The sequence below is a fragment of the Sorex araneus genome, chromosome 6, assembly GCF_027595985.1.
Source record: "Sorex araneus isolate mSorAra2 chromosome 6, mSorAra2.pri, whole genome shotgun sequence".
NCBI lineage: Eukaryota > Metazoa > Chordata > Mammalia > Eulipotyphla > Soricidae > Sorex > Sorex araneus.
In genome coordinates, this window is record NC_073307.1 from 92,549,491 (window position 1) to 92,573,440 (window position 23,950).

General features: G+C 47.5%; 1 protein-coding gene across 15 annotated transcripts in view; it reads right to left on the reverse strand.

The window, feature by feature from the left end:
* RBFOX2 (RNA binding fox-1 homolog 2) overlaps window positions 1–23,950 on the reverse strand; it is a 280,019-nt gene that overhangs the window by 87,019 nt on the left and 169,050 nt on the right. The window lies entirely within an intron of this gene.

Here is a 23,950-nt window from a genome sequence, read left to right on the forward strand (position 1 = left end):
AGCGTCATCTAAAATTGGGCCACTGGCTCGACCAGACTTAAACGAGAGGAAGAGCTTCATATATATATACATATACATATATATATGCATATTATACATATACACCTATATACATATTATATATACATATATGTAATGTGCGGGCTGGAGCGATAGCACAACGGTTAGGCTTTCACCTTTCACCCGGCTGACCTGAGTTTGATTCCTCCGCCCCTCTCGGAGAGCCTGGCAAGCTACCGAGAGTATCTAGCCCACACAGCAGAGCCTGGCAAGCTACCCGTGGCGTATTGGATATGCCAAAAACAGTAACAAGTCTCTCAATGAGAGACGTTACTGGAGCCCGCTCGAACAAATCGATGAGCAACGGGATGACAGTGACTATATGTAATGCATTATATATATATACACACATATATAATGTATTATATATATATATATTCCTACTGCAAAAAGCCAGGGTTTCTGAAAAGCTGTCTACAAGCATGACTGCTTTGAAAAAAATGAAGGTACATACACAGGTGCACAGAGATCTGACAACTTCATTAGAAGCTCTAGTGAGGCTCTCGCTTTCCTGTGGCCCCGCCTCTATTACAGTCTCCAATGATAAGCAAATGCTCTTCACACGGGACACCCGTGGTATTAGAGTAAAACAGTGATTATTAATACGAAATGCTACAGATAGAGGAGGCGGGGCTAATATTTCACTGGAATTTCTCTAAAGTTCTTTTCAAGTTCTCTTATTAAAAACAAGCGTGTCAAAGATGCAGGCCTGTCCAGAAGTTCCTCATGTTAAACCCCTTTATCTGCCCTTTACAAGTGACCTCGGAGAGCTCTAATATTTGCATATAAATTTCATTATCTCCTTGCTTTGTCTCTACTTGCTATTAACAAGATTTCAAATAAAATCGATGTGAATGTTTGCTGTAATTATGCTTACCATTTGTCTCATATTCTCTAATTTTTTAGCATCCTAATAAGATCCTATTGTAGAGGAGTGTATGATAGATTTGAGTCATATGCATTATGCTATCATTCTAGTAAATTACCCAAAGGCTAAACTAAGCCTCCTAGCTTAAAAATAAACACACAAAGAAATTTTTAAAAGTCATAAATCACATGAGAACGCAGGTTATTTTGTTGTTGTTGTCGTCTCTGATGAGTGCTTGGCAAAATGTTTAAGTAGGCCTTTTAAAATGTGTTGTATAATAATGTTGGCTGGCACGCTGACAATATAACATCACTGTGCTCCACTCCAATTAGTAATTATTTCAACAATTCTGGAAAGAACACAGGAACCACCCAACAGCAAAGCCTGAAGGATGTGCACAATCCTAAGCTCCTGAGAGTCTCTGATACGTGATCACCGGGTACTGGAATAACCCCCAGTACCTAAAGCACTAGATAAAGTGAGAGCGGGATCTTTGACCGTCAGGAAACACACACAGGAGAAAAGGAATAGAGAAGCACTTCACCAAGAAATTATCTGGAAGAGAAAGTTTACTGAGTTCTCTAAGTTTGCCAATCAAAAGCCAATAGTCAATAAAACTCAGTCAAGTTATTTAAAACCTGTCAGTAGACATGAGATATAGTTGAGTATTATTGGAAGTTAAGAACAACCTAATGAACTTTTACGGGGGACGGGGAATGTATCTGTGGGGAAAGTTCTAAATTCAAATGTAAGGAATAATCTAAGAATCACTTGCAAACCCTTTTCAGAATCAACCTGTCCACGGTGCTACGGACAGAAATCCTGGAGTCCCAGGATGCCCCCTCCCCACCACACAGGCACCCCTGAAGTGCGCAGGAAGCTGCATCGGTGACTGTGGCCTCCATACGCAGGCAAAGACAGGGCTCAAGAGAGTCTGCTTGTTGAAAACGAGAAGGCTCTCATCCTTCTCCGGGGGCAAAGGCAGCTGGGACGGAGAGAGGAGCGCTAAGTAAATGGTGGTTGGAGGGTCGCTCGGGATGGGAGATGCTGAAAGTAGACTATGGACCAAACACGGTGGCTGCCCGATACCTGTACTGCAAACCATTACACCCAAAAGGACAGAGAGAGTACGAGGACATGTGCCTGCCACAGAGGCAGGTGGCGGGAAGGATACTGGGAACATTGGTGGTGGAGAATGGGCACTGGTGGAGGGATGGGTACTCGATCGTCGTGTGACTGAAACGTAATCATGAAAGTTTGTAAGTCTGTAACTGTACCTCATGGTGATTCTTTAAAAATAAAAATAAAATAAAATAAAATGAGAAGGGCTAGTGAGGGCTCCCCACGTGTAAGAAGTTTAGGACTAGGGGTAAGCATGTCACGCTGACGTTTAGGAGCTGTACTTCATCCTGTACGTAAATGGACGTAGTAGAGACCCCAGTCCCTAAGAGAGACTAGGAGCTAAAAGCCAAAATAAATGTCAAAATAATTTTTATACTCACAAGATGATAGGATAAAAGTGAGCAGCAAAAAGTAAAACAAAAACAAACAAAAAAACACTGAAAAACAAAGAAATTCCCTCCCCCTCCAATATCCTAATGTTCTAATGTGTGCCCTGAATTCTTCGAGCTGGCGTTCCAGAGGACAAGTGGCTTCCTTGGTGCCCATGGGAGGGGCCACTGCCTGGCCTGGGTCTGACCAAGCGAAACAAATGGAATCTTTTTTTTTTTTTTTTTTTTGCTTTTTAGGTCACACCTGGCGACGCACAGGGGCTACTCCTGGCTCTGCACTCAGGAATGACTCCTGGCGGTGCTCAGGGGACCGTATGGGATGCTGGGAATCAAACCCGGGTCAGCTGCATACAAGGCCAACGCCCTCCCCGCGGTGCTTTTGCTCCAGCCCCAAATGGTTGGATTTTTAAAAAAAAATTATTATTATTTTTAAGGTTTTAGGCTTCCACAGTCGTGCTCAGGGGCAACCCTGGGCTTAGCAGCTGGTCCTGGTCCCCGCTGGGCTTAGGGAACCACGCAGTCCCAGGGGCCACACCTGGGGGGAGGGGGTCTCTGCGAGCATCAACTCCACACACTGAGCCGTCTGTGGCACCCGAACGGCGACCCTTTCCAAGAACCGACTGGGTGGTGGTATATGATCGGGCAACTACATCTATTCACCATGGTTAGCTATCGGCATCCTCTGGGCAATGAGTTGTTTGAATCTAAGTGGGTGGGTTTGTTGTTGGGTTTTTTTTTTTTTTGAGGGGGCGGGGTGGGAACTAAGACGAGGTCAGTTCCTAGTATTTGGACTAAACTCACTCGAACCCTCACACTGAAGAGCCCAGATTCAAACCCAAATCTGATGGCGAGTCTGTGGTCCTTCTAGGATTCCTCCTTCTCCACAGGAACCGAAAATAAGCCCTCCTGATTTCTCCGACCTGAGCCCTTCCTTACCCCTGTGACCTCGAACTGACTCCGACCTCATTATTAATCGAGTCGCTCTGCTTCCTGCGGCCCCTCTCCCCAGGTGTCTCACGCCTCCTGGACTTTCTGACCACGAACATGATCATATCATCGTGCCACTTCCTTCATTTTAATCCTCAACTGTTATTATTATTATTATTATTATGTTTTTCTTTTTGAGTCACACCCAGCAATGCACAGGGGTTCCTCCTGGCTCTGCACTTAGGAATGACTCCTGGCAGTGCTCAGGGGACCCTATGGGATGCTGGGAATCGAACCCGGGTCAGCCGTGTGCAAGGCAAACGCCCTCCCCGCTGTGCCATCGCTCCAGCCCCGTTATTTTATTATTATTATTATATGATTTGGGGGGTTTGGCCACACCCAGCGGTGCTCAGCGACCACCCCTGGCTCTGGACTCAGGAATGAATGACTCTGGGCGGTGCTTGGAGAACCCTAGGAACACCCAGGAATCGAGCCCAGGTCGGCTGCATGCAAGGTAAGCACTCTATCTCGGCTGTACTCTTTCCAACCCTCGTCCTCAGCTCTTTGTGGGGGGACGGGCGGGTCGGCACCCAAACCTAAAGCAGGCACCTAGTACATCACCCACCACACCAAGCCACTTTAGAGGTACTTCTCCCCTCTGCGTCCATCACTCCTTTCTGCCCTATTCCCCGGTTATGCTCTGGTGCTGGGTCTCCAGCAACACTAGTTTCTGTTCTCTTCTGTTCGGGATCTTCTCTCTGGCTAATTCACCCCTCAAGGCTCACTGCAGACAGCCCCCTGCTTCCTGCATCAGAAAGTCTCTGTGGATTCTGCCCGTTCCCACTTGAGGGCATCATTCATAATTGCTGGAGTGACAGGACAGCATGGGGGGGGCGATTGTCTCGCACAAAGCTGACCTGGGTTCAATCTCCCACATCCCCCCTCCCCCCTCAGCTCCCAGGAGTGATCCCTGAGCACAGAGCCAGGGCTCAGCCCTGGAGGAAGCACTGCAGGGTGTAGCCCAGCAGAAACGTGATTGTAGGCGGAGTTACTGTTTCTCCAGGGCTGTGAAGACTCTGAAGGCGGGATTTCTGCTCCCCAGTTCCCAGTGACTGAGCCAGCCCAGGAGTACACAGGAGCTGAATAAGCGTTTGTGAAAGTCGCACAATAAAGCCTTGATTTCTATCTCGAGCCACTGACTTCTCTGGGCTTGGGTACCTAGGGATGAACCTATGGAGTTATCAGATCGTTATCAAATCATTCTTCTCCTAAGAAATATCTGCAAGTTTATATGTAAACCCAGCATGTCAGAAATGTGAAGCTGAAAGAGATATGGCCCCCCCACCCCCAAGACAGGAAGATACTTGATCTGCAACTCCACGAGACCCTCAGATTCTAGACAAAAATAAAATTCACTGTTCAAAAAAAAAAAGGGGGGGGGGACAACTCATGGCTGAGGGCGCTCCAGCTTCTTACAGCTTTACACAGATGTGACTCAACCTCCCTCCCTGCCACCTACACGTCAGCGGGGGTAGAAAGCAGAAGGCAACACTCGTTTATCCTTTCCCAGGGCCTGACACCCAAGTGAAAAGCAACATTAAAGGGACAGCGTTTCCGCGCTAATAAAAGTCTTCGGTATAAAACTTCACAGCACACCCCCACACAATAACCCCGGGTGCAAATAGCTATTTACACCTCGCAGATATTAAATACCTTCTCAGAAGCGTTCCTCACACAATACCGGCTTAATATTCTTTGCCCCAATATTTCCTTTAAGAGAAATGAAGCTAATCTTGTGTCTAGACAAGGTTCGGTTTCAAAGAACCTACTCCAGATTTTTTTTTTTTTAAAAAAAAGGTGAAAGAGCGAATTTAAAAAACAAGTGCTTTGGACTTTATATATGTATTTAAAAAAAAAACCCAAACAATTCTCTTATTTCTTTCCCAAGTCAATTACCATATTAAGGAAACCACCAGAGGGCCATGGCTGGGAGGGCGTTCGCCTTGCATGGGGCTGACCTGGGTTTGAGTCCTGGTACTCCGGGGGGTCCCTGAGTCTCACCAGAAGTGATTCCTGAGCACAGAGTTGGGAGTAAGCCCTGAGCACCATGGGGTGTGGCCCCCTGCCTTCCCCATAAAGTTTCATAAAAAGCAACACATGACTAGCTCATGAAAGCATAAGTAAAACATGCCACATCTTTCTCACTCAAGCATGGGAGATTTCGCTGCCTTCTTCATGATGGAATCCGAGTGCCTGGCCTGGTCCCTGTCACATAGTAGGTACTCAAAAAGCTGCTGGTGAGCAAGGAGCCAGTTCAGTGTGAAAGATTAAAGAATGCGGTCCCTCTAACGGAAGCCATCTTCCCATGAGCTGCTCCACCTCCAGCTCTCCACCCCCTTCCCCTCACCCCCCCTCCCGTCCCACAGTGACTGCTCTAAACCTTCAAATCAGGACACTTGGCTATACCGATAACAGAAGCATCTCCTTCCTTTTCTTCTCAATGTCCCAATGCCTCAAAAATGATGTCCAGTGAGCCAGGGAAATTTTAACGTTGTTTTCTCCAAAAATATTAAATGTGGTTAAAAAAATACTTAAAATTTGGGTCCGGACCCATTCAGGTTGGAAGATGCGAACTGAAAGTAGACTATAGACTGAACATGAAGGCCACTCGATACCTCAATTGCAAACTACAACACCCAAAAGGAGAGAGAACAAAAGGGGAATGCCCTGCCACAGAGGCAGGGTGGGGTGGTGGGGGACGGGGTGGGGGAGGGGAGAGGGATACGGGGATCATTGGTGGAAGCGAATGGGCACTGGTGGAGGGGTGGGTAAATGATCACTGTATATGTCTAAGTGAAATGCAAACACAACAGTTCGTAAGTTTGTAACGGCACATCACAGTGATTCTCTAATATAAAATTAAAAAAACAAATGTGGGTCCAGAGAGGTAACACCGTGGGGAGGGCACCTACACATGGCTGATCCCAGTTTGATCCCCGGCATCCCTCAGGTTCGCCCAGACCACTGCTGGGAGTGAATTCTGGATGCAGAGCCGGGAGTAATCCCGGAGCATCACCAGGTGTGGCCCCCGCAACACGGAAGGACAAGCAAACGAAACAATTCACCACCTGAACTTTTTTTTTTTCTTTTTGGGTCACACCCAGCGATGCTCAGGGGTTACTCCTGGCTTTGTACTCAGGAATTACTCCTGGAGGTGCTTGGGGGACCATATGGGATGCCGTGGATTGAACCCGGGTCGGCCGCGTGCAAGGCAAACGCTCTACCCGCTGTGCTATCGCTTCGGCCCCACCTGAACTTTCTGATCTGCAGCAGCACAGAGGCGTTATGTTGGAGGCAGAGAACTCAAGGTACTCATGATGTGCTTCTCCATCACCTGAATCCATCCCATCGGCGCCTCTGGCTTTTCCAAACTGAAGCTCTCTCCCTGTTAAATACTAATTCCACATCTCCAGGGCACTGTCTGTCTCTGTAAACTGGCCTTCTCTGGGAAACGCACAGAACTGGAATCGTGGCATTCGTCTCTCTGTGACTAGAGTACTTCACGTAGCATAAAAAATTCAAGGTTCATCGAGTTGCGGCTTATACCCAAATTTCCTCCTTTTAAAGGTGGAGTAGGGGCTGGAGCAATAGCACAGCGGGCAGGGCATTTGCCTTGCACTCGGCCAACCCGGGTTCGATTCCAGCATAACATATGGTCCCCTGAGCACCGCCAGGAGTGATTCCTGAGTGCAGAGCCAGGAGTAACCCCTGTAATTCGCCAGGTGTGACTCAAAAAGCAAAAATAAATAAATAAGTAAGTAAGTAAGTAAGTAAATAAATAAATAAAGGCAGAGTAATATTCCCCTGTGGGCATCAGCCTTATTTGACTAAATCACTGATCTGCTGATGGGATCTACTGATGGGATATCTGGGTGGTTGGTTCCACTCAGTTTAGTGTGATATCAACACAGGTGTACGGATGTCTCTGTGAGAACCTGCTTTCAATTCTCTATAGCACATACCCAGAAGCAGAATTGCTGATTAATTATGTGGCAATTCCACTCTGTATCTCTCTGTGAAATGTCATCCTGTTTTTCACAGCAGCTATATAATTTTACATTCCCAAGCAACTGTGCAAAAGGGTTCCCATTTTCTATATCCTTGCCAACACTTGTTATCTTCTGTTTTGTTCTGTTCTTATAGACTAACACATTGTATTTCAATTATCCAGTCACGGACAGGAAGTAATTAATTTACAGGCCAAATAATTAATTTCAGGCCAGTTTCTCAAATGTTTTCCTGGGCAGGGAGAGTATATTCACTGTCCTTAAGCCAGAGGAAGTTCCCATCTCCATACCCTAACTGTATTTTAAATGGAGCTAACCCAGACGTGATTCTGTAAAAATGATTATAAAACAACCAATTTCAATTGTACAGTCTTAAAGACAAGCATGCTTTTATTAATAATAAGAGCAATGAAAGGTCAAGTAGTTAAAATATTTTACAGCTTTATATTGAGAGCTCATTTTGGCTCATTATCTCAACACTGGCAATTCAAGAAATACTTAATTTAAGAAATAGGTGCAAACCCTTTCATTTAAGAAAAAATATGATTCAATCATGTCTTCAAACATTTCCAGCTGCATACTGCGATGGTGAGAGCTACAGGAATACGCAGTTAGGGAGCTCTGGTACACGGAGAAGCGACAAAGGACATTTTAGAGATACCGTTGAAATTAGACACTGGTCAACTGATAACCATGTGATTACTCACTTGTAAATTTATTGAAAGAAAAATTCTGTTCCGTAACAGAACAAATAAGGTTATAAAAACATTAACTCTTTAACTTCAAATATCTTTTCCAGACCTTTCCTTTTCTTGACGTGGGCAGGGGGTGGAAGGTTAGTCTGAAACACTTATATTCAATGCCTGCCTTTCCAAGAAGCTGTAATTTCAATTAGGAAGATAAACCCACTAAGCGGCAAGTGTAGTTCCAAACACTGAGCGCTAGTCTATGGGTACCACCGAATCTAAATGACCAAAAAAAGAGGGGCAGCAGATTCACTTTATCATGAATCAAGTCTTTTGAAGACTATCAAACATAATTCCTAAACAGAAACTCTTTAATCCAATTCACAACATTTTTTGGGGGGTGGCGATGGGGGGGGGTAAAAATTTTGTGCCTCAAATTTCTTCACATTTTTGAAGTCCTTTTTTTTTGGGGGGGGTTGCTGTTTGTTTGGAAGGGGTCACAGCCTGCAGTGCTCAGAGCTTCCTTCTGGCTCTTTGCACAGTGCTCGCTCCTGGCAGGGCCCAGGCAACCAGAAGCCGGGTCGGCTGTGTGCAACGCAAGCGCCTACCCACTGGACAACTGCTCTGCCCCCAAAGTCCTTCTACCCTCCCTAGCTGCGATATGCAATCTCCTTTGGAAACTTTTATTTTCCCCTCTTGCAGTTCTTAAAAGTTTCTTACAGTGCTGGTGGGGTCTCAGAAATTTTATGCTCACAGGTGTTTCTCTTCATATTCACTTTTTTTTTTTTTTTTGCTTTTTGGGTCACACCTGTTTATGCACAGGGGTTAACTCTTGGCTCTTTACTCAGGAATAACTTCTGGCGGTGCTTGGGGGGGGGGACCATGTGGTATGCTGGGAATCGAACCCTGGTCAGCCACGTGCAAGGCAAACGCCCTACCCACTGTGCTATGGCTCCAGCCCTCATATTCACTTTTAAGGGGGCTTATGGTCTCCTGATACTTCCAGTCCTGAGCTATGACAGAGACCCATCTATTATTTTATGTCAATGGGGAAATGGTTTTTAATGAATAATATCTATCTATCAAAACCTATTTTATATTGAATACCTCAAAAATGGGAAGTGATATAGCTAAGGTTAAAATATATAATGCAGGCCAGTATTTATAATAGTTAGAGGGACAACACTTCCTGTATGATTTCAATCAATACTGGTGGCTTAGGACTCGAGTGAGAGTTTCAAATTTACTCTGAAGAGCTTATCCAACCTATTTTTAGCTAAAAATAGGTGGTTCAGCTGTTAAGCGCAAATTCCTAGTAAGATGTGCTGGCGAGTTCACAGCTTCCTTTAACCCCTGCATTTTTTTTTTGTCAACCTTCAGTTTAGCAACTTATTATTAGAGCAATGTGAAAGAAAAACAATTAAATACCATGAAAACACACCCCCCCAAGCCCCCAGCACAGTCAAAAACCCAACTGTATCTAGAATTCATAATTGCACAGCTTTTATTTTCCCGTTCTAAAATTTCAGCGCAAACAATATTTGAAAGAACTGTGACATATGAAAGACCATCTGGGCCAACCCCAATCATATTATAGATTAGTGAGGAGGAAGGAAGCTCTCGGAGATGAACACGGGGGGGGGGGGGGGGTGAGCGCCCCGACAGGAGTGAGAATGAAGGAATCTTAACTCCAACCTTACTTGCTCCCCTGCCTCTACTCAGAGGGACGCTGGTACTGGCCTCAACGCTTCCGATTCTCGACATCGAGTTAGAAACAAAGGTATTTCTGCTTTAGAATCACTGACAACACGACACTAAGTAAATACACCGATCAGGCTATGAAAGAGTGTGAAACGGTGAGTGCAGAGAGAGGGCCCTCTACTGCATATTACCTTTCTGGAAAAAAAAAATAGAGCAACATTCAGAAACTGCCATCTGACCGCATGAACACAAATGCAGTAGACCGTTTAGACAAAATGGAGGCTTAGCTATGCTACAATTCCAATTCCATGCCAATCGCACTATTTTAATCTATCCTATATACATATGTGTATATATATATATATATATATATGTATATATATATATATATATAGAGGGGGGTAGGGACAGGGAGAGAGAAGAATCTTCTAAGTTTCAGAATTTTAAAAGCTGAATGTAACCATTCTTGACCAGATCTCCAAAACATAAACTCAGACTTTCTAGTACAAAAAGATTTGTGAAAGGAAAAACAAACAAACAAACAAACAAACAAAAACAACTTGGAAAATCTAGACGCTAAAGGTACCAGATCAAAAAAGACCATACAACCTGCACTCCACCACATAGTATCTATAAGATAAGTGATAACCCTTAGCTTACCTGGACGACAGGATACTGATAATCCATACAGTATACACCATACATAGCAAGTGGGGAAAGTTCTTCAGATTAAAAAAGACAGTACCCAGAAGCCAGCAGCTAAGCGTGTGCCCTGTTGGACCAAGGCTGTCCTGTCCCCAAGAACTGGGTAACGCCAAAGGAAAAAAAAAAATCTTTGGCCGACTTCCAGCCTCTGGAGAGAGGCCCGCCGGCTCAGCTGTTGAAGTCAGGGCGTGCAGCTTCGAACTAGGCCTCCAGTCCCCAAAAAGAGTCAACCTCGGGAGAAATCTTCCGGGAAGAGCAAAAACAAAAGCCCCCACGGGTGACAAGGTACCGACCGGAAAGGCCGCGGGGTCTTCGCTGTGACTGCTAGTTTGAGACTGACAACGCTACCCGAAGCCCAAGAGGCAGAGGGTGACAGGCAAGGGAGGGAACACGGGCTCCCGGGAGTGGCACACACCCAGCGGGCGGAGGCGCAGGGTACCCGGGGTCAGAAAGATATATATGTTCCAGGCGTGGAGTGCGTCAGAGGCAACACTCCCAATCCCGGGCATGGAAAGGCAGATGGGATTTCTTCTCTGTTCCTTCTGGGGGGAGTGTGCGCATGCTCGGACATGTAACACCCCCCCACCACCACACACACACACACACACACACACACACACACACACACACACACACACACACACACACACACACACACACACACACACACACACACACACACACACACACCCCTTCTCACTGTCTCCGGCAGAGACAGGTGTTGGGATTAGAGTGTAAAACCCTTCTGGGGTGGCAAGGAATGGCAGTTAACCAGAAGTCGCGGTGTGCTACATGCAGTGAACGGACCCCTTTCATGACGCTGTTATGTTTGCCTGTCTCCACTTACCACACGTCCCTCTCTGCTTTCAGAGGGGCTGGGACAGCTGGCGGGACCAGCACCAGAAAAAAAAAAGGAAGGTGGCCCCCAGGCCCGGGCAACATGAGTCCAGCGGAGACCTTGAGATATGCAAGACGCTCTCCCAGCTGCTCCGATCAAACAGGGGAGGATTAACTCCGGCTCCTGCCCAGGGGAGGAGGGTGGAAAGGTCCTCGGGGAGAGGCCAGTTGCTCTGCCCCTTTTAGGAAGCTGCCCTGCAAACGCTCGCACTGGAGCCACACACACACACACACACGTGTACACATACTTCTCGAGCAGATATTAAAAGCAGTAACAAACATGAACAGGTGTGAAGGGGGGGTCTGGCGCGGCGCGGCGGCTCGGAGAGGCTCCGGGAGCCGCGATGACCCGTCTCAGCCCGGAGAGCTGCTAAGTGATTCTGGGAAAATAGGGCAGAGAGTGCGCAGAAAGTGAAAATAAATGCTGATAACGAGACGCTTGTGCAGGACGGCTCTCGGGGGTGGGGCAGGGGGGACACGAAAAACTTCTAAAAGAATAAATTATTTGAAGTGAGTTTCAGGGGCTCCCGTCCCCCTAAGATTGCGGAGTCTGTGATATCACCAGCCATCTTCGGAAGATTAAGCCAGGAGGCCTGGAGGTGACTGTGCACGTCCGTCTGAGAGGGTTTCTGCATGCGGGTGCCCCCACCCGCCAGGGCATTGTTCTCCTTATATGGTCACCGCGCTTGAGTCTCAGGAGCGTTCGGAAGAGCTTGTTTGGAAAGAGTCAAACTGGCCTGGGACATGGGAGACGGGGCCCTGCTTAGACGCTGGCCCGGGCTCAGCCCTGAGAGATGTGCAGGGCCACTACAGTATACTCGGTTATCTTCGGATTGCAGGCAGAGTCTGCGTGCAGTGCCCAGGGAGGAGGAAAAGAAAGAAATTCAGGACAATTAACCCCCAGCCCACCCCCGGCTCCCAAACATCTATACATTATTCCACAATAAGGCGCTCTCTCTCCCTCTCTCTCCTCTTTCTGTCTCTGCCTCTGTCTCTCTCTGTCTTTCTCTCTCTTTTTGGGTCACACCCAGCGATGCTCAGGGGTTCCTCCTGGCTCTGCACTCAGGAATTACTCCTGGCGATGCTTGGGGGACCCTATGGGATACTGGGAATCGAACCCGGGTTAGCTGTGTGCAAGGCAAAAGCCCTGCCCGCTGTGCTATCGCTCCGGCCCCAAGGTTCTCTTCTAAGATCTGGGGAAATCAGCTCCTACAGTCCTGATGTAAAGGAACTGGCATATGATGTGACCCAGAGAGAAGTCCACAGGTTAAAAAATGAGCATTCTGTGACAGCACAAAGTGAAAGACCTTAAACATCACATAAACAGTTTTGCAAACTGGTTCTTAAATAGCATCACTGACTCAACTCGGAACCGCTGCACGTTTGATGCATTTTTCTGTTGTGCTTTGGGGCCACACCGAGCTGTGCCCAGGGACCTGATGAGGGACAGAGACTAAACCCGGGCCAGCCGCATGCAAGGCAAGATCTGATTTGCTGTACCTCCAGATCTGATTGGTCTTATCATCAGTACCGGTTATGTGCATCCAAATGACTCCTGTATCATTAACATGGGAATGAAAAAAAAAAGGGGGGAGAGTTTCTTTGAATAAAAGTGTCTGCTAAATTTCCTCCCTGGTCACCATGCCTGTCCACCTTCACTCTGCACAGTGTCCTAACGTGCCACAGACGAACATGGCCAGACACGCTTGCAAGTGATCACCTTCGACCACAAAGCACCTCCTCCAGGTAACACTAGTATCTGGATTCCTCTAGACAGGAAGACAGGGAGTTGGTGACTCTTAGGATCTATAGAGGCCCGGGATCATGAAAGACGGTTGCCAAGGCTAAACTTCACAGCTGAACCCAGTTTGGTATCTGGCAAACCAATGAAAAAGATGAAACTCCCCAATGGTACAGTATTTGAAGATGAGGCTTACTAGGTAATTCAAGTCCTAGAATAACCAATATAATTTTATTTATTTATTTATTTAGCCTTTTGGGTCATACCCGGTGATGCACAGGGGTTACTCCTGGAGTTGGACTCAGGAATTACTCTTGGTGGTGTTTGGGGGACCCTATGGGATGCTGGGAAATCAAACCCGGGTCGGCCGCGTGCAAGGCAAACACCTTATCTGCTGTACTATTGCTCCAGGCCCCCAATATAATTTTAACCCCAAATATATTATTATTGAGAGGCTAGTCAATTTCTGAACATTTAACTTTTCTGAAAATAGATCTGTACAAAATAAGCTAAAAAAAATGATGAGGGGCTGGAGCGATAGCACAGCAGGGAGGGCGTTTGCCTTGTACACGGCTGACCTGGGTTCGATTCCCAGCATCCCAAAGGGTCCCCTAAGCACCGCCAGGAGTAATTTCTGAGTGCAGAGCCAAAAAAATAAAAGGTCAAAAAAGATATGATATGACTGATACTTTATTAGGCAAATAAAAGAGAAAAAGCATAGTAGAGGATTTTTTTTTTTTTTTTTTTTTTTTGCTTTTTGGGTCACACCTGGCGATGCAAAGGGGTTACTCCTGGCTCATGCACTCAGGAATTACTCCTGTCCGTGCTGAGGGAACCATATGGGATGCTGGGATTTGAACCCGGGTCGGCCGCGTGCAAGGCAAATGCCCTACCCGCTGTGCTATCTCTCCAGCCCCAGAGTAGAGGAATTTTATGAAAATGTACAGTATGTAATTAAACTCAATTATATACTCATTGTTGCGAAATCAAAGTATTTGTGTCTTTAATCATACTGCTTCACACCCATTTCTGAACATCCACATCTTTAAGACCTATTTTAAAACTAACTGTTCCACAAAGCTCTTCCTGGTTCTTCCCACTAGAAGTAATTTCTCTTTGGCTGCAGGAAGAACTGAAAAAGGGACAACCTGAAGGTGAGAAGGTCTACTGATTACTAATGCCAATCCCACGTGTGAACATGGAAATCAAAAAGGTACAGATGGACAGCTGTGGGGCGCGTTACAGAGACAGCCACTGCGGGATCTGGAGACTGTTTCGATACCCAGTATGGGCAAAAGGCTGATTACACAGAACGCCGAGGTTTTAAGTCTGCTGAATGGCAAAGTCAGAATAACACTGCTGAAATAGGAAAGTGAGATGCAAGAACTGACTTGAACTTCAGGCAGCCTTATCTGAGGGAAAATGTCTAACATTCTCAGGCAGCCCGAGAAGAGGGCGAGGGTAGGACGGCAGAGAGGGTCAGGGGGCAGAGCCAGGGCTCAGATGGAGCCGAGACCTCCCTGCCCCTCTCCTTTTGGCCAGAGCAATGCTAAAACATCAACCACGTACTCATATACTTCAACATGAGAGATTAAAAACCAAGAGAAAGAAATAAGAAAAAAAAATAAGGCAAAGAAAGAAGACAAACCTAAAAACCCCAGGTAAATTAGAAGGCGAAGGGCTGAAAATGGAACCTTAAGGAATACTCACTTCGACAGGGGCAGAAATAGCAGCAAGGGATAAAAAGATTAAGTTGGATCAGGTAGTGCTCGCAGAAGCCAGGACACAGAGGGCATCTGTTGCTTTTCTTTCCTGCGTCTGTCCCTTACATTAGGGAAATATTTCAGAACTGATGCCAGGGATGAGTACAAATACAAGAGTGAAAGGTGATGAGAAATCTCGGGGAGGCGGGGGAGGGAGGAGGAAGCAGGTTGGACCACTCTTAGCAGTACCCAGGGGTACCCCTGGCCGGCTCAGGGACTGGAGAGGGTGGATCAGCTTTTTTTTTTTTTAAACCTCTCTACTATCTCTCCAGCCCCAAAGGTAATGAGAAGTTAGAAAAGACGACTACCTTCAGCCAAAAATACCCAAAGAAGTCCTGAGAAGATTCCTGTAATAGCATCAGTATTACAGCAACAGCAGCAAAGTTGAGAGATTCGTGGTCCAAGCGAAAAGCAGACACCAGGCCTATGAACTAGCTGCAATAAGACTCTCTTTTTGTGCTCAGGGCTTTGTTCTGACTCTGTGCTCTGGGATCACTCTGGCGGGCTCGTGGGGCCTTATGGAATGCTGGGAATCAAAGCTGGGTCGGATGCGTACAAGGCAACTACCCCACCTGCTCTGGTCTCCTGTAATAAAAATTCTGTCTTGGGATAAGTCTTTATCTTCCAAATGGAAATACCGTATGTAAGGAATTATACACTCAATTATATACTCATTGCTGCACTATCAAAGTAGATTTTTTTTTTTTTTTTGCTTTTTGGGTCACACCCAGCGATGCTCAGGGGTTCCTCCTGGCTCTGCACTCAGAAATTACTCCTGGTGGTGCTGGGGGACCCTATGGGATGCCGGGGATAGAACCTGGGTCAGCAGCGTGCAAGGCAAATGCACTACCTGCTGTGCTATCACTCCGGCCCCTCAAAGCAGATATTTGTCTGTGTCTTTAATCATATTATTTTCACACCCATTTCTGAATGTCCACATCTTTAAGGCCTACTTTAAAACTACCTGTTCCACAAGGCTCTTCCTGGCTCTTCCCACTAGAAGTAATTTCTTTGGTTTTGGATTTGTGTGTAATTTACGTCTCGCTGATATATAGGATTAGCCATTTTCCTTGTTTTTAGGCATACTTGCTCTATTTATTAAATAGATTAGTGCTGGGGCCCCAGCAGTGCAAGAAAGATCCAGGGGGCAGCTGGAATGATTCTGGGGTGGGGAGGGGGCGCCTAGTAACCATGGGTATAACTGGGACGTCACTTCCTGTTCACTTAAAGATGGCATATGTTGGGCTGGAGCGATAGCACAGCAGGGAGGGCATTTGCCTTGCATGCGGCCAACCCGGGTTCTATTCCCAGCATCCCATATGGGCCTCTGAGCACTGCCAGGAGTAATTCCTGAGTGTAGAGCCAGGAGAAACCTCTGAGCATCACCAGGTGTGACCCAAGAAGGAAAAAAAGAAAAAGAATGTGCAAAGATGGCATATGTCGGGGGCCGGAGCGATAGCACAGCAGGGAGGGCATTTGCCTGGCATTCAGTTGACCCGGGTTCGATTCCCAGCATCCCATAGGGTCCCCTGAGCACCGCCAGGAGTAATTCCTGAGTGCATGAGCCAGGAGGAACCCCTGTACATCGCAGGGTGTGACCGAAAAGTGCAAAGAGAAAAAAGAAAAGATGGCATATTTCTATAGGAATGCTGAGTGATGATCTTTCTAAAAAGAGGGTGGCAGGCCAACTATGTACCGGAACCTCTGCAGCAGATGCTCTCTTTAGGGATGTGCCCGTGGGCTCATCTTTGTGGTTCTCTCCAATGACCGGGCTAGCCTCGTCTACAGAGTGGCTCCCCGTCAGGACGTGGAAAGGGGGCGTACAATGACATGAAACCGCACATCAGAGAGACGAGAATGACTCGCCCGCCACACGGAGGGCCTTTCACTGGCTCGCCCAGCCAATAACCACTCATCAGCCACACTGTCCCCAACACTGCATGAAGTCCGAGACACAGAGAGAGTCCTCGGAGAGCAGACAACGGGGCACGCCCCCACACCCCGGGCCCCGAGCCCTAGCACCCCAGCACGGCTCGGGGGACGAGGGAAGCAGAAATTGCAACGGGTTCCGGTGACAACCGCTCCCGGCACCTCCGGTGACCGTCCTGGGGTGGAGAACATAAGGAGCGTTGCCAAAGCAAGCAGGGCTCTTGAAGGAACTGTGGGAAGGAGTCCGTGTCCAGATGTACTGGGGTGGGCGGCCCTGAGGTTCAAATGCTCGTCACAGCAGAGCACACGCAAAGCCATCCACGTACAGTGCTCGTAGGAGGGCATGTAGGTCAAGACCAGGCAGAAAAAAAGTCAAAAGCTTCTTCACGTTCTCTCTTGAGCGCGTTACTCCTACTCTTCTCTCTCCCCCTTATCCCTCCCTCCTTCCTTCAGGAACCTCTGAATAAAATCTATTTTCTTCAAAAAAACATTCATTTTTTGAGGCTGGAGTGATAGCACCATGGGTAGGGCGTTTGCCTTGCATGCGGCCAACCCGGGTTCGATTCCCAGCATCCCACAGGGTCATGTATAGCAAAGACAGGCATTATCTCACTGTAGAAACACTAAGAGGTCAATCTCAACCCCTATACTACAGTGTCTTGATTACGATAGCCTGAAATCAGCCTGGGTTAGCTCTCCAAATCGGTCTTTCTTTTTTCAAAGGTTTTGACTAGTCAAGGTCCTTGGCATTTCCATACGAACTTTAAGTCATCTTGCTGATTGCTATTAAATTAAAGCTTGGGGGGCTGGAGCAATAGCACAGCGGGTAGGGCGTTTGCTTTGCACGCGGCCAACCTGGGTTCGATTCCCAGCATCCCATATGGTCCCCTGAATACCGCCAGGAGTAATTCCTGAGTGAAAAGCCAGGAGTAACCCCTGTGCATCGCCGGGTGTGACCCAAAAAGCAAAATAAATAAATTAATTAATTAAAGCTCGGATTCTAATCGGGAGGAAACTGCATCTATCTTCAGTTTGGGGAGAGCTAACGTCCTAGGAATCACAAGTCTCACAGGCTCTGAAGATAGTATATCATTCTACTTTATCCCACAAGTTAACAAAAGGTTTTCAAGGATGACGGCTGTCTTTTCTTTATGCATGTGCCAAAATCAAAGTTTGAAATATTTCACTATTATTTTCTGAAGTCCGACAGATCCCAAATTCTCATTCCCTACCACCCTTCCCCTGCCCCCAACAACAGTGTACTGATGTCAAGAGAGAAAAAAATAGGTCAGTGCAACAGAACGGAAAATCCCAAAATAGGTTCACAGGTGTTTGGAGAAAGACAGTCTTTTCAACAAATGGTACCAGAACAACTGGATAGCTCTATAGCCATAAAAATGACGTTAGAATGAAATTAATGTGTTATAAGCCTGCTTAAGAGGGCAGGAGGAAGAAACCTCATTTATGACAGGAAAGATATGAGAATTACTGCAATAAGGCTCAAGTACAAAATAAAATTAAGTGCAATATGTTTTAGATGCCAGAATTGAAAACTTAATTATGTAAATGAGAGCAGGCAGTATACTATATTGTATTAAATGATTTGAATTTCCCCTGTTTCCAAAGGTTAAAACCATATAGTAATTACTCATTACAAATTGACTTTTGTTGATTTATCTTCTGACAATTCCATTTTCCGCTTCTTTAGTTGTGTGAAATAAATCTGGGATAGGCCTGCCAAGGTGGGGGCTGACGAGGGGGTGAGAGGGACCCTGACACTGGTGGTGGGACTGGTGTATACCTGAAAGAATTCTATTATGAACAGCTTTGCAAATCACGGTATCTAAATTAAAAAAAATTAAAAAGTTAGATCCATATACCATAGGATATACAGAATTGAACTCAAAACAGATCACAGGGGCTGGAGTAACAGGACAGCAGGGAAGATAAACACCTTGCACTTGCACTTGGCTGACCCAGGTTCAATCCCTGGCATCCCATAGGGTCCCCCAAGCATCACCAGGAGTAATTCCTGAGTGCAGAGCCAGGAGGAACCCCCGAGCATCGTCAGGTATGACCCAAAAAGCAAAAAATGAAACAGGCCATAAAACTAAAAATATAAAGCATAGAACGACTTATGGTTTCTAGGAGAAAACCTTTGCTGCTTAGATTTGCGAGGTTTTCTGAGAGCTGAAACTAAGAGCACATTCACAAAAGCATAAACTAATGAGGCTGGAGTGATAGCACAGCAGGGAGGGCATTTGCCTTGCACGCGGCAGACCCTGGTTCGATTCCCAGCATCCCATACGGTTCCCCAACACCACCAGGAGTGATTCCTGAGTGCAGAGCCAGGAGGAACCCCTGTGCATCGCCAGGTGTGACCCAAAAAGCAAAACAAACAAACAAAAGCATAAGTTAATAAACTGGACTTCATCTGAAGCTTCTGCTCTTGGGCTAGGGAGATAACGGTCCCCCGAGCACCCCAGGGGGGTGGCCTCTGAGGAGCGAAACAAACCCAACCAAACTGCTCTTCAAGAGGCACAGGAGGAAAAAAAAAAAAAGGCATAAGCACAACTGACAGAAAATAGATGCTTCTATCCGGATTATGTAAGAATCCGGGGGCCCGACAGACTGCACGGAACAGGCAGCAGCGTGGCCGCGGAAGTGCGGAAGATAGCTGGCCCGAGACGGTACGGGGACGTCGGTAAATGGGCACTCGGGAAGATGCGTGAGAGCGGCATCCGCTAGGGAATGAATGAATGACAGCCACAATGGGACTCTCACATCCCACTGCATGATGACGGTGGAGAAGGCGGCCAGCGATGGGCTCTTTCCGTTCCGCTGGCGGCAGTGGTGGCCAGGAGCAGGTGCCCCGGAGCACGGGGTGGTCTGGGGAGGCGCCCGATCCGGTCCGGAGGCCCGTTCTCAGCGCTCCAGGACTCCCCCCGCCCCCCGTCCCACCTGGCCCCATACAGCAACCGGTCAGGGATCAAGGTCCAGCTAGGGTGTGTCACCCAGGGGACGCAAATGCCCCGTCCCCGAGAGGATGACCAGCTCCAGCTGGCCCGACCCTGCCGTCGTCGGCTGCATGTTCTTTGTGTTTCTGTAGATCCCACCTGCAAATTTAGGGGGCTGCCCCACGGGTCCGTTTTAGAAAGTTCTCAGAGGAAATCCTGACACCCAGCATCACCCCTGAGCCAGTCCAAGCAGCACACAGGGTCCCCTCACCCTGTTGCAAACCAGCAGGTAGCATGGCGACGGCGCGACCCTCCTGAGTGCCAGTCACGGTGAGTAAGTCACGCCCACCGGCTTCTCCCAATTTGGAGAAGGCCGCATTCTCTCTGAACACGAACCTTGACCTCTCATTACTTCCCTGAATAGACTCGCTCTACTTCACCATCACACAAAACAAAAACACCAACAACTGCAGAAAAGTAATGCTTGTGAAATTCTTAAGTCTTAAAAAAAAAAAAAAGATGGACAACATCACCTGTTTGCCATGACGGTGAAAAAATGAAGTTTTCCCCATGGCTGTGGGGAGGGTAAAACGGTACAATCAACGTGGAGACAACTGAGCAAGTTCTTCTCCTTCATGGGGCTGTGACGGTACCTCAGGCCGCAACATGCAAGGGGTGTGCTCTATCCGTCAGCCACATTCCTCCTGGGGCTTATCCATTTCTTTAAAAAGTGTATTATCAGGGCTGGAGCAATAGCACAGCGGGGAGGGCGTTGGCCTTGCACGTGGCCGATCCAGGTTCGATTCCCAGAAGCTCATAGGGTCCCCCGAGCACTGCCAGGAGTCATTCCTGAGTGCAGAGCCAGGACTAACCCCTGAGCATTGCTGGGTGTGACCCAAAAAGAAAAAATAAATAAATAAATAAATAAATAAAAATAAAAAGCATAGTATCTTACTATCTGATCCACCCACTCTACTCCTAAGTATTGACCCAACAGAAGTGAAAATATATGTCCACATAAAGACTTGTAATACATGGTCATAGCAGCTTTACTTGGGACAATCCTGACCTGAAAACCACCCAAACACCCACCAGGCACCATGAATAAGTTGTGGTGCAGTCTATTAGAGTCTCTTAGGTAATAGGTGATACAGTCTAGTAGGCACGAGACCATTACGGAGCAATAAAACGGAAGAGTAACCAAGAAGAACGAATTTGAGTTCATCCTTCGGTGAGTAAGGAGAAGGGAAAAAAAAAAAACCAAACACAACAACCCAACCCAACCCCCGTATGGTTCTACTTTTATAAAATACTTCGTCAACAAAATATCAACTGCACTACACTGACAGAAAGCAGAGGAGTGGTTGCACGGCGAAGTGCGTGCTGGCAGAGGGGAGGGGGGTGAGGGGAATCGCCAAGGGGCACCGGGCAGCTTTGGGAGGTGACAGGGTCTCCATTACCTTGGTGGCAGCGGTGACTTCAGGGGGATAGATGTGTCTCAGATCCATCAAACTACAAACTTCACCTACAGATGAGAGCGTACCAAGGATACTTCATGGTTAAGAAAATGAAAATAGGGGCTGGAGCGATAGCACAGCAGGGAGGGCGTTTGCCTTGCACACGGCTGACCCGGGTTCGATTCCCAGCATCCCATAGGGTCCCCTGAGCACCGCCAGGGATAATTCCTGAGTGCAGAGCCAGGAGGAACCCCTGTGCATCGCCAGGTGTGACCCAAAAAGAAAATAAATAAATAAATAAATAATAAGTGAGCCCCTGGCCCCACTGAAGGCAACGAGTTGGGAGAGGGCTCGTTGTTTTCTGGGGACAGAGTTGGCATAAAGCGACAGGAGAGCCATGCTCAAGGCCACTCCCCACACGCTCGGGCCGAGCCTCATGCACGAGTGAACCTATTCCTGCACGACGCATCATCAGACACTCCCTACCCACACTCCAAGAGTACTACACCACATTTGATGGGGTTCAAATAGTAGGCAACCAATCACAGAGGGAAATATATAGTATATAGGGCTGGAGAGATAGCACAACGGGTAGGGCGTTTGCCTTGCACGAGGCTGACCCGGGTTCGATTCCTCCTCCCTCTCGGAGAGCCCGGCTAGCTACTGAGAGTATCCTGCCCGCAGAGCAGAGCCTGGAAGCTACCGTGTCGTACTTGATATGCCAAAAACAGTAACAAGTCTCACAATGGAGATGTTACTGGTGCCCGCTCGAACAAATCAATGAAAAATGGGATGACAGTGCTACAGTGCTACATATACACACACACACATATATCTATTTACAAATGTGTATATATATATATATATATATACACACACACAAAAGTTCACAAGGCTCAACCTTTAGCAACATGTTAGTGATATCTTATAGAAGGTCTAAACAGCCCCTGCCAAAACAGAACAATCTTCACACTCTTTCCTCTATGGATACTTTTTTGTAGCATTTGCAGCTGTGTTTCATAACAAGCAATACAAAATTGTTGCACTCTGGGACAGGGATTGCGGTCTGGGATGGAAACATCTCAAATATGGTGGTGGGAAGGTGTCATGGTGTGGAGGGAAATTGGTGTTTGAATATTCAATGTGATCAAATATTGTGAACTACTTTATTAAAAAAAAAGACAGGAGAAGGTCCCCAGGGCGCCCTAGAACACTGTAGAAGACTCCTAAGCACCGGGAGATTCTGGGGATGGTGCACAGGCGGGCTTTTCTGGAGTTACTCCCCGTGAGCCCAGGCTGGAGCCGGGCTGGACGTCCCCTCGGCTTGGCCCTCTCCTTTCCAACTGGCCATACAGGCACTTTCTGCTTCTTCCACCCCGCGGAGTGGCCCGGGGACCCGGGAGCTGGCATCTTTCCTGAAAGCAGCCTTGAACCCAGCAGAAAGCCTGCTGGCGGCCAGAAGCAAGACAGCCCCAGTATACAGCCCGGGGTCCTAGGGGCAGGCCCCTTGAACTCCAACCTTGGCTCTACCACTTCCGGGTTGTTAAGTTCAGAAAAGCTACTGAGCTCTGCCCCCGTCTCTGGGAAAAGGCAAATGATAGTGCTTCCCTCACATGGCTGATGTGAAGATGAAATCAGCGTTTCCATGAGCCAGCCCGGCACAGAGGGACTATTAAATTATGCCGTTGCCACCAGCGCCACCGCCACCATCATCAGCCCCAGAAATACACATCTTTATCATCCTCATCTCCAAACAGGCCTTTTGCTGACCATTCGGAACTGGGTGAGTCACGAGGTAAGAGCTCAGAGGGGTAAGTGCGCTCAACAGGAAGTAGAAAAAAAACCAAAACTACGTAATCGTGTTAGGAGCAAGAAGGCAGCGAGGGAGAAAAGCTCTGTGGACCATCTATTTCCGTTGAAAAGACTTACTGAAACAAGAGAGAAGACCAGGCCTGACCACGCCGGGGCCATGAGTATGTAAAGCCGAAGAGAAAGTATCAGTGATTTTGATCTCCAAGCAAATCCCTTCAGCTGCAATGCAGGTAACATATTCTTTTTTTTTTGCTTTTTTGGTCACACTCGGCGATGCTCAGGGGTTCCTCCTGGCTCTGCACTCAGGAATTACTCCTGGTGGTGCTCAAAGGACCCTATGGGATGCTGGGAATCGAACCCGGGTCAGCCGTGCGCAAGGCAAACGCCCTCCCCACTGTGCTATCGCTCCAGCCCCCCATATTCTTTCTTTTTAACTGATAGCATGGAAACACGATGCGAACCCATTTCCCTGGGTTCAAAATAAAAGGCTCGTGAGAAGGAGCCGCCATGGGCTTGTGTAGGTGCCCTAGGACAGTGGGACAGTGCTCACCAGCTCGGGCCTTACAGATGGACGCTCGGGCGTCACCCGACTCTGGCGTCACCCACTGGCGACAGGGACGGGCGCTCAGCGCCCCCAGCCCTTTGGGGATCCTTGGCTTGGCACCGGCCCCCTGCGCTATTCAGGCCCGTAAATCTCTGCTGACTTTGATTTAATGCCGCAATTACTGGTAATGCGGTTTGAAGGAGATAAATGCTCAGCGTAGCCGCCGTCGCTGACTCTGTTCGCGACGCAAGAACATTTTTTAATTAAAATTCTCTTTGTGATGAAGAGGGCTGCTTCACGGGACGTTTCTGTGCAGGCCTGATAC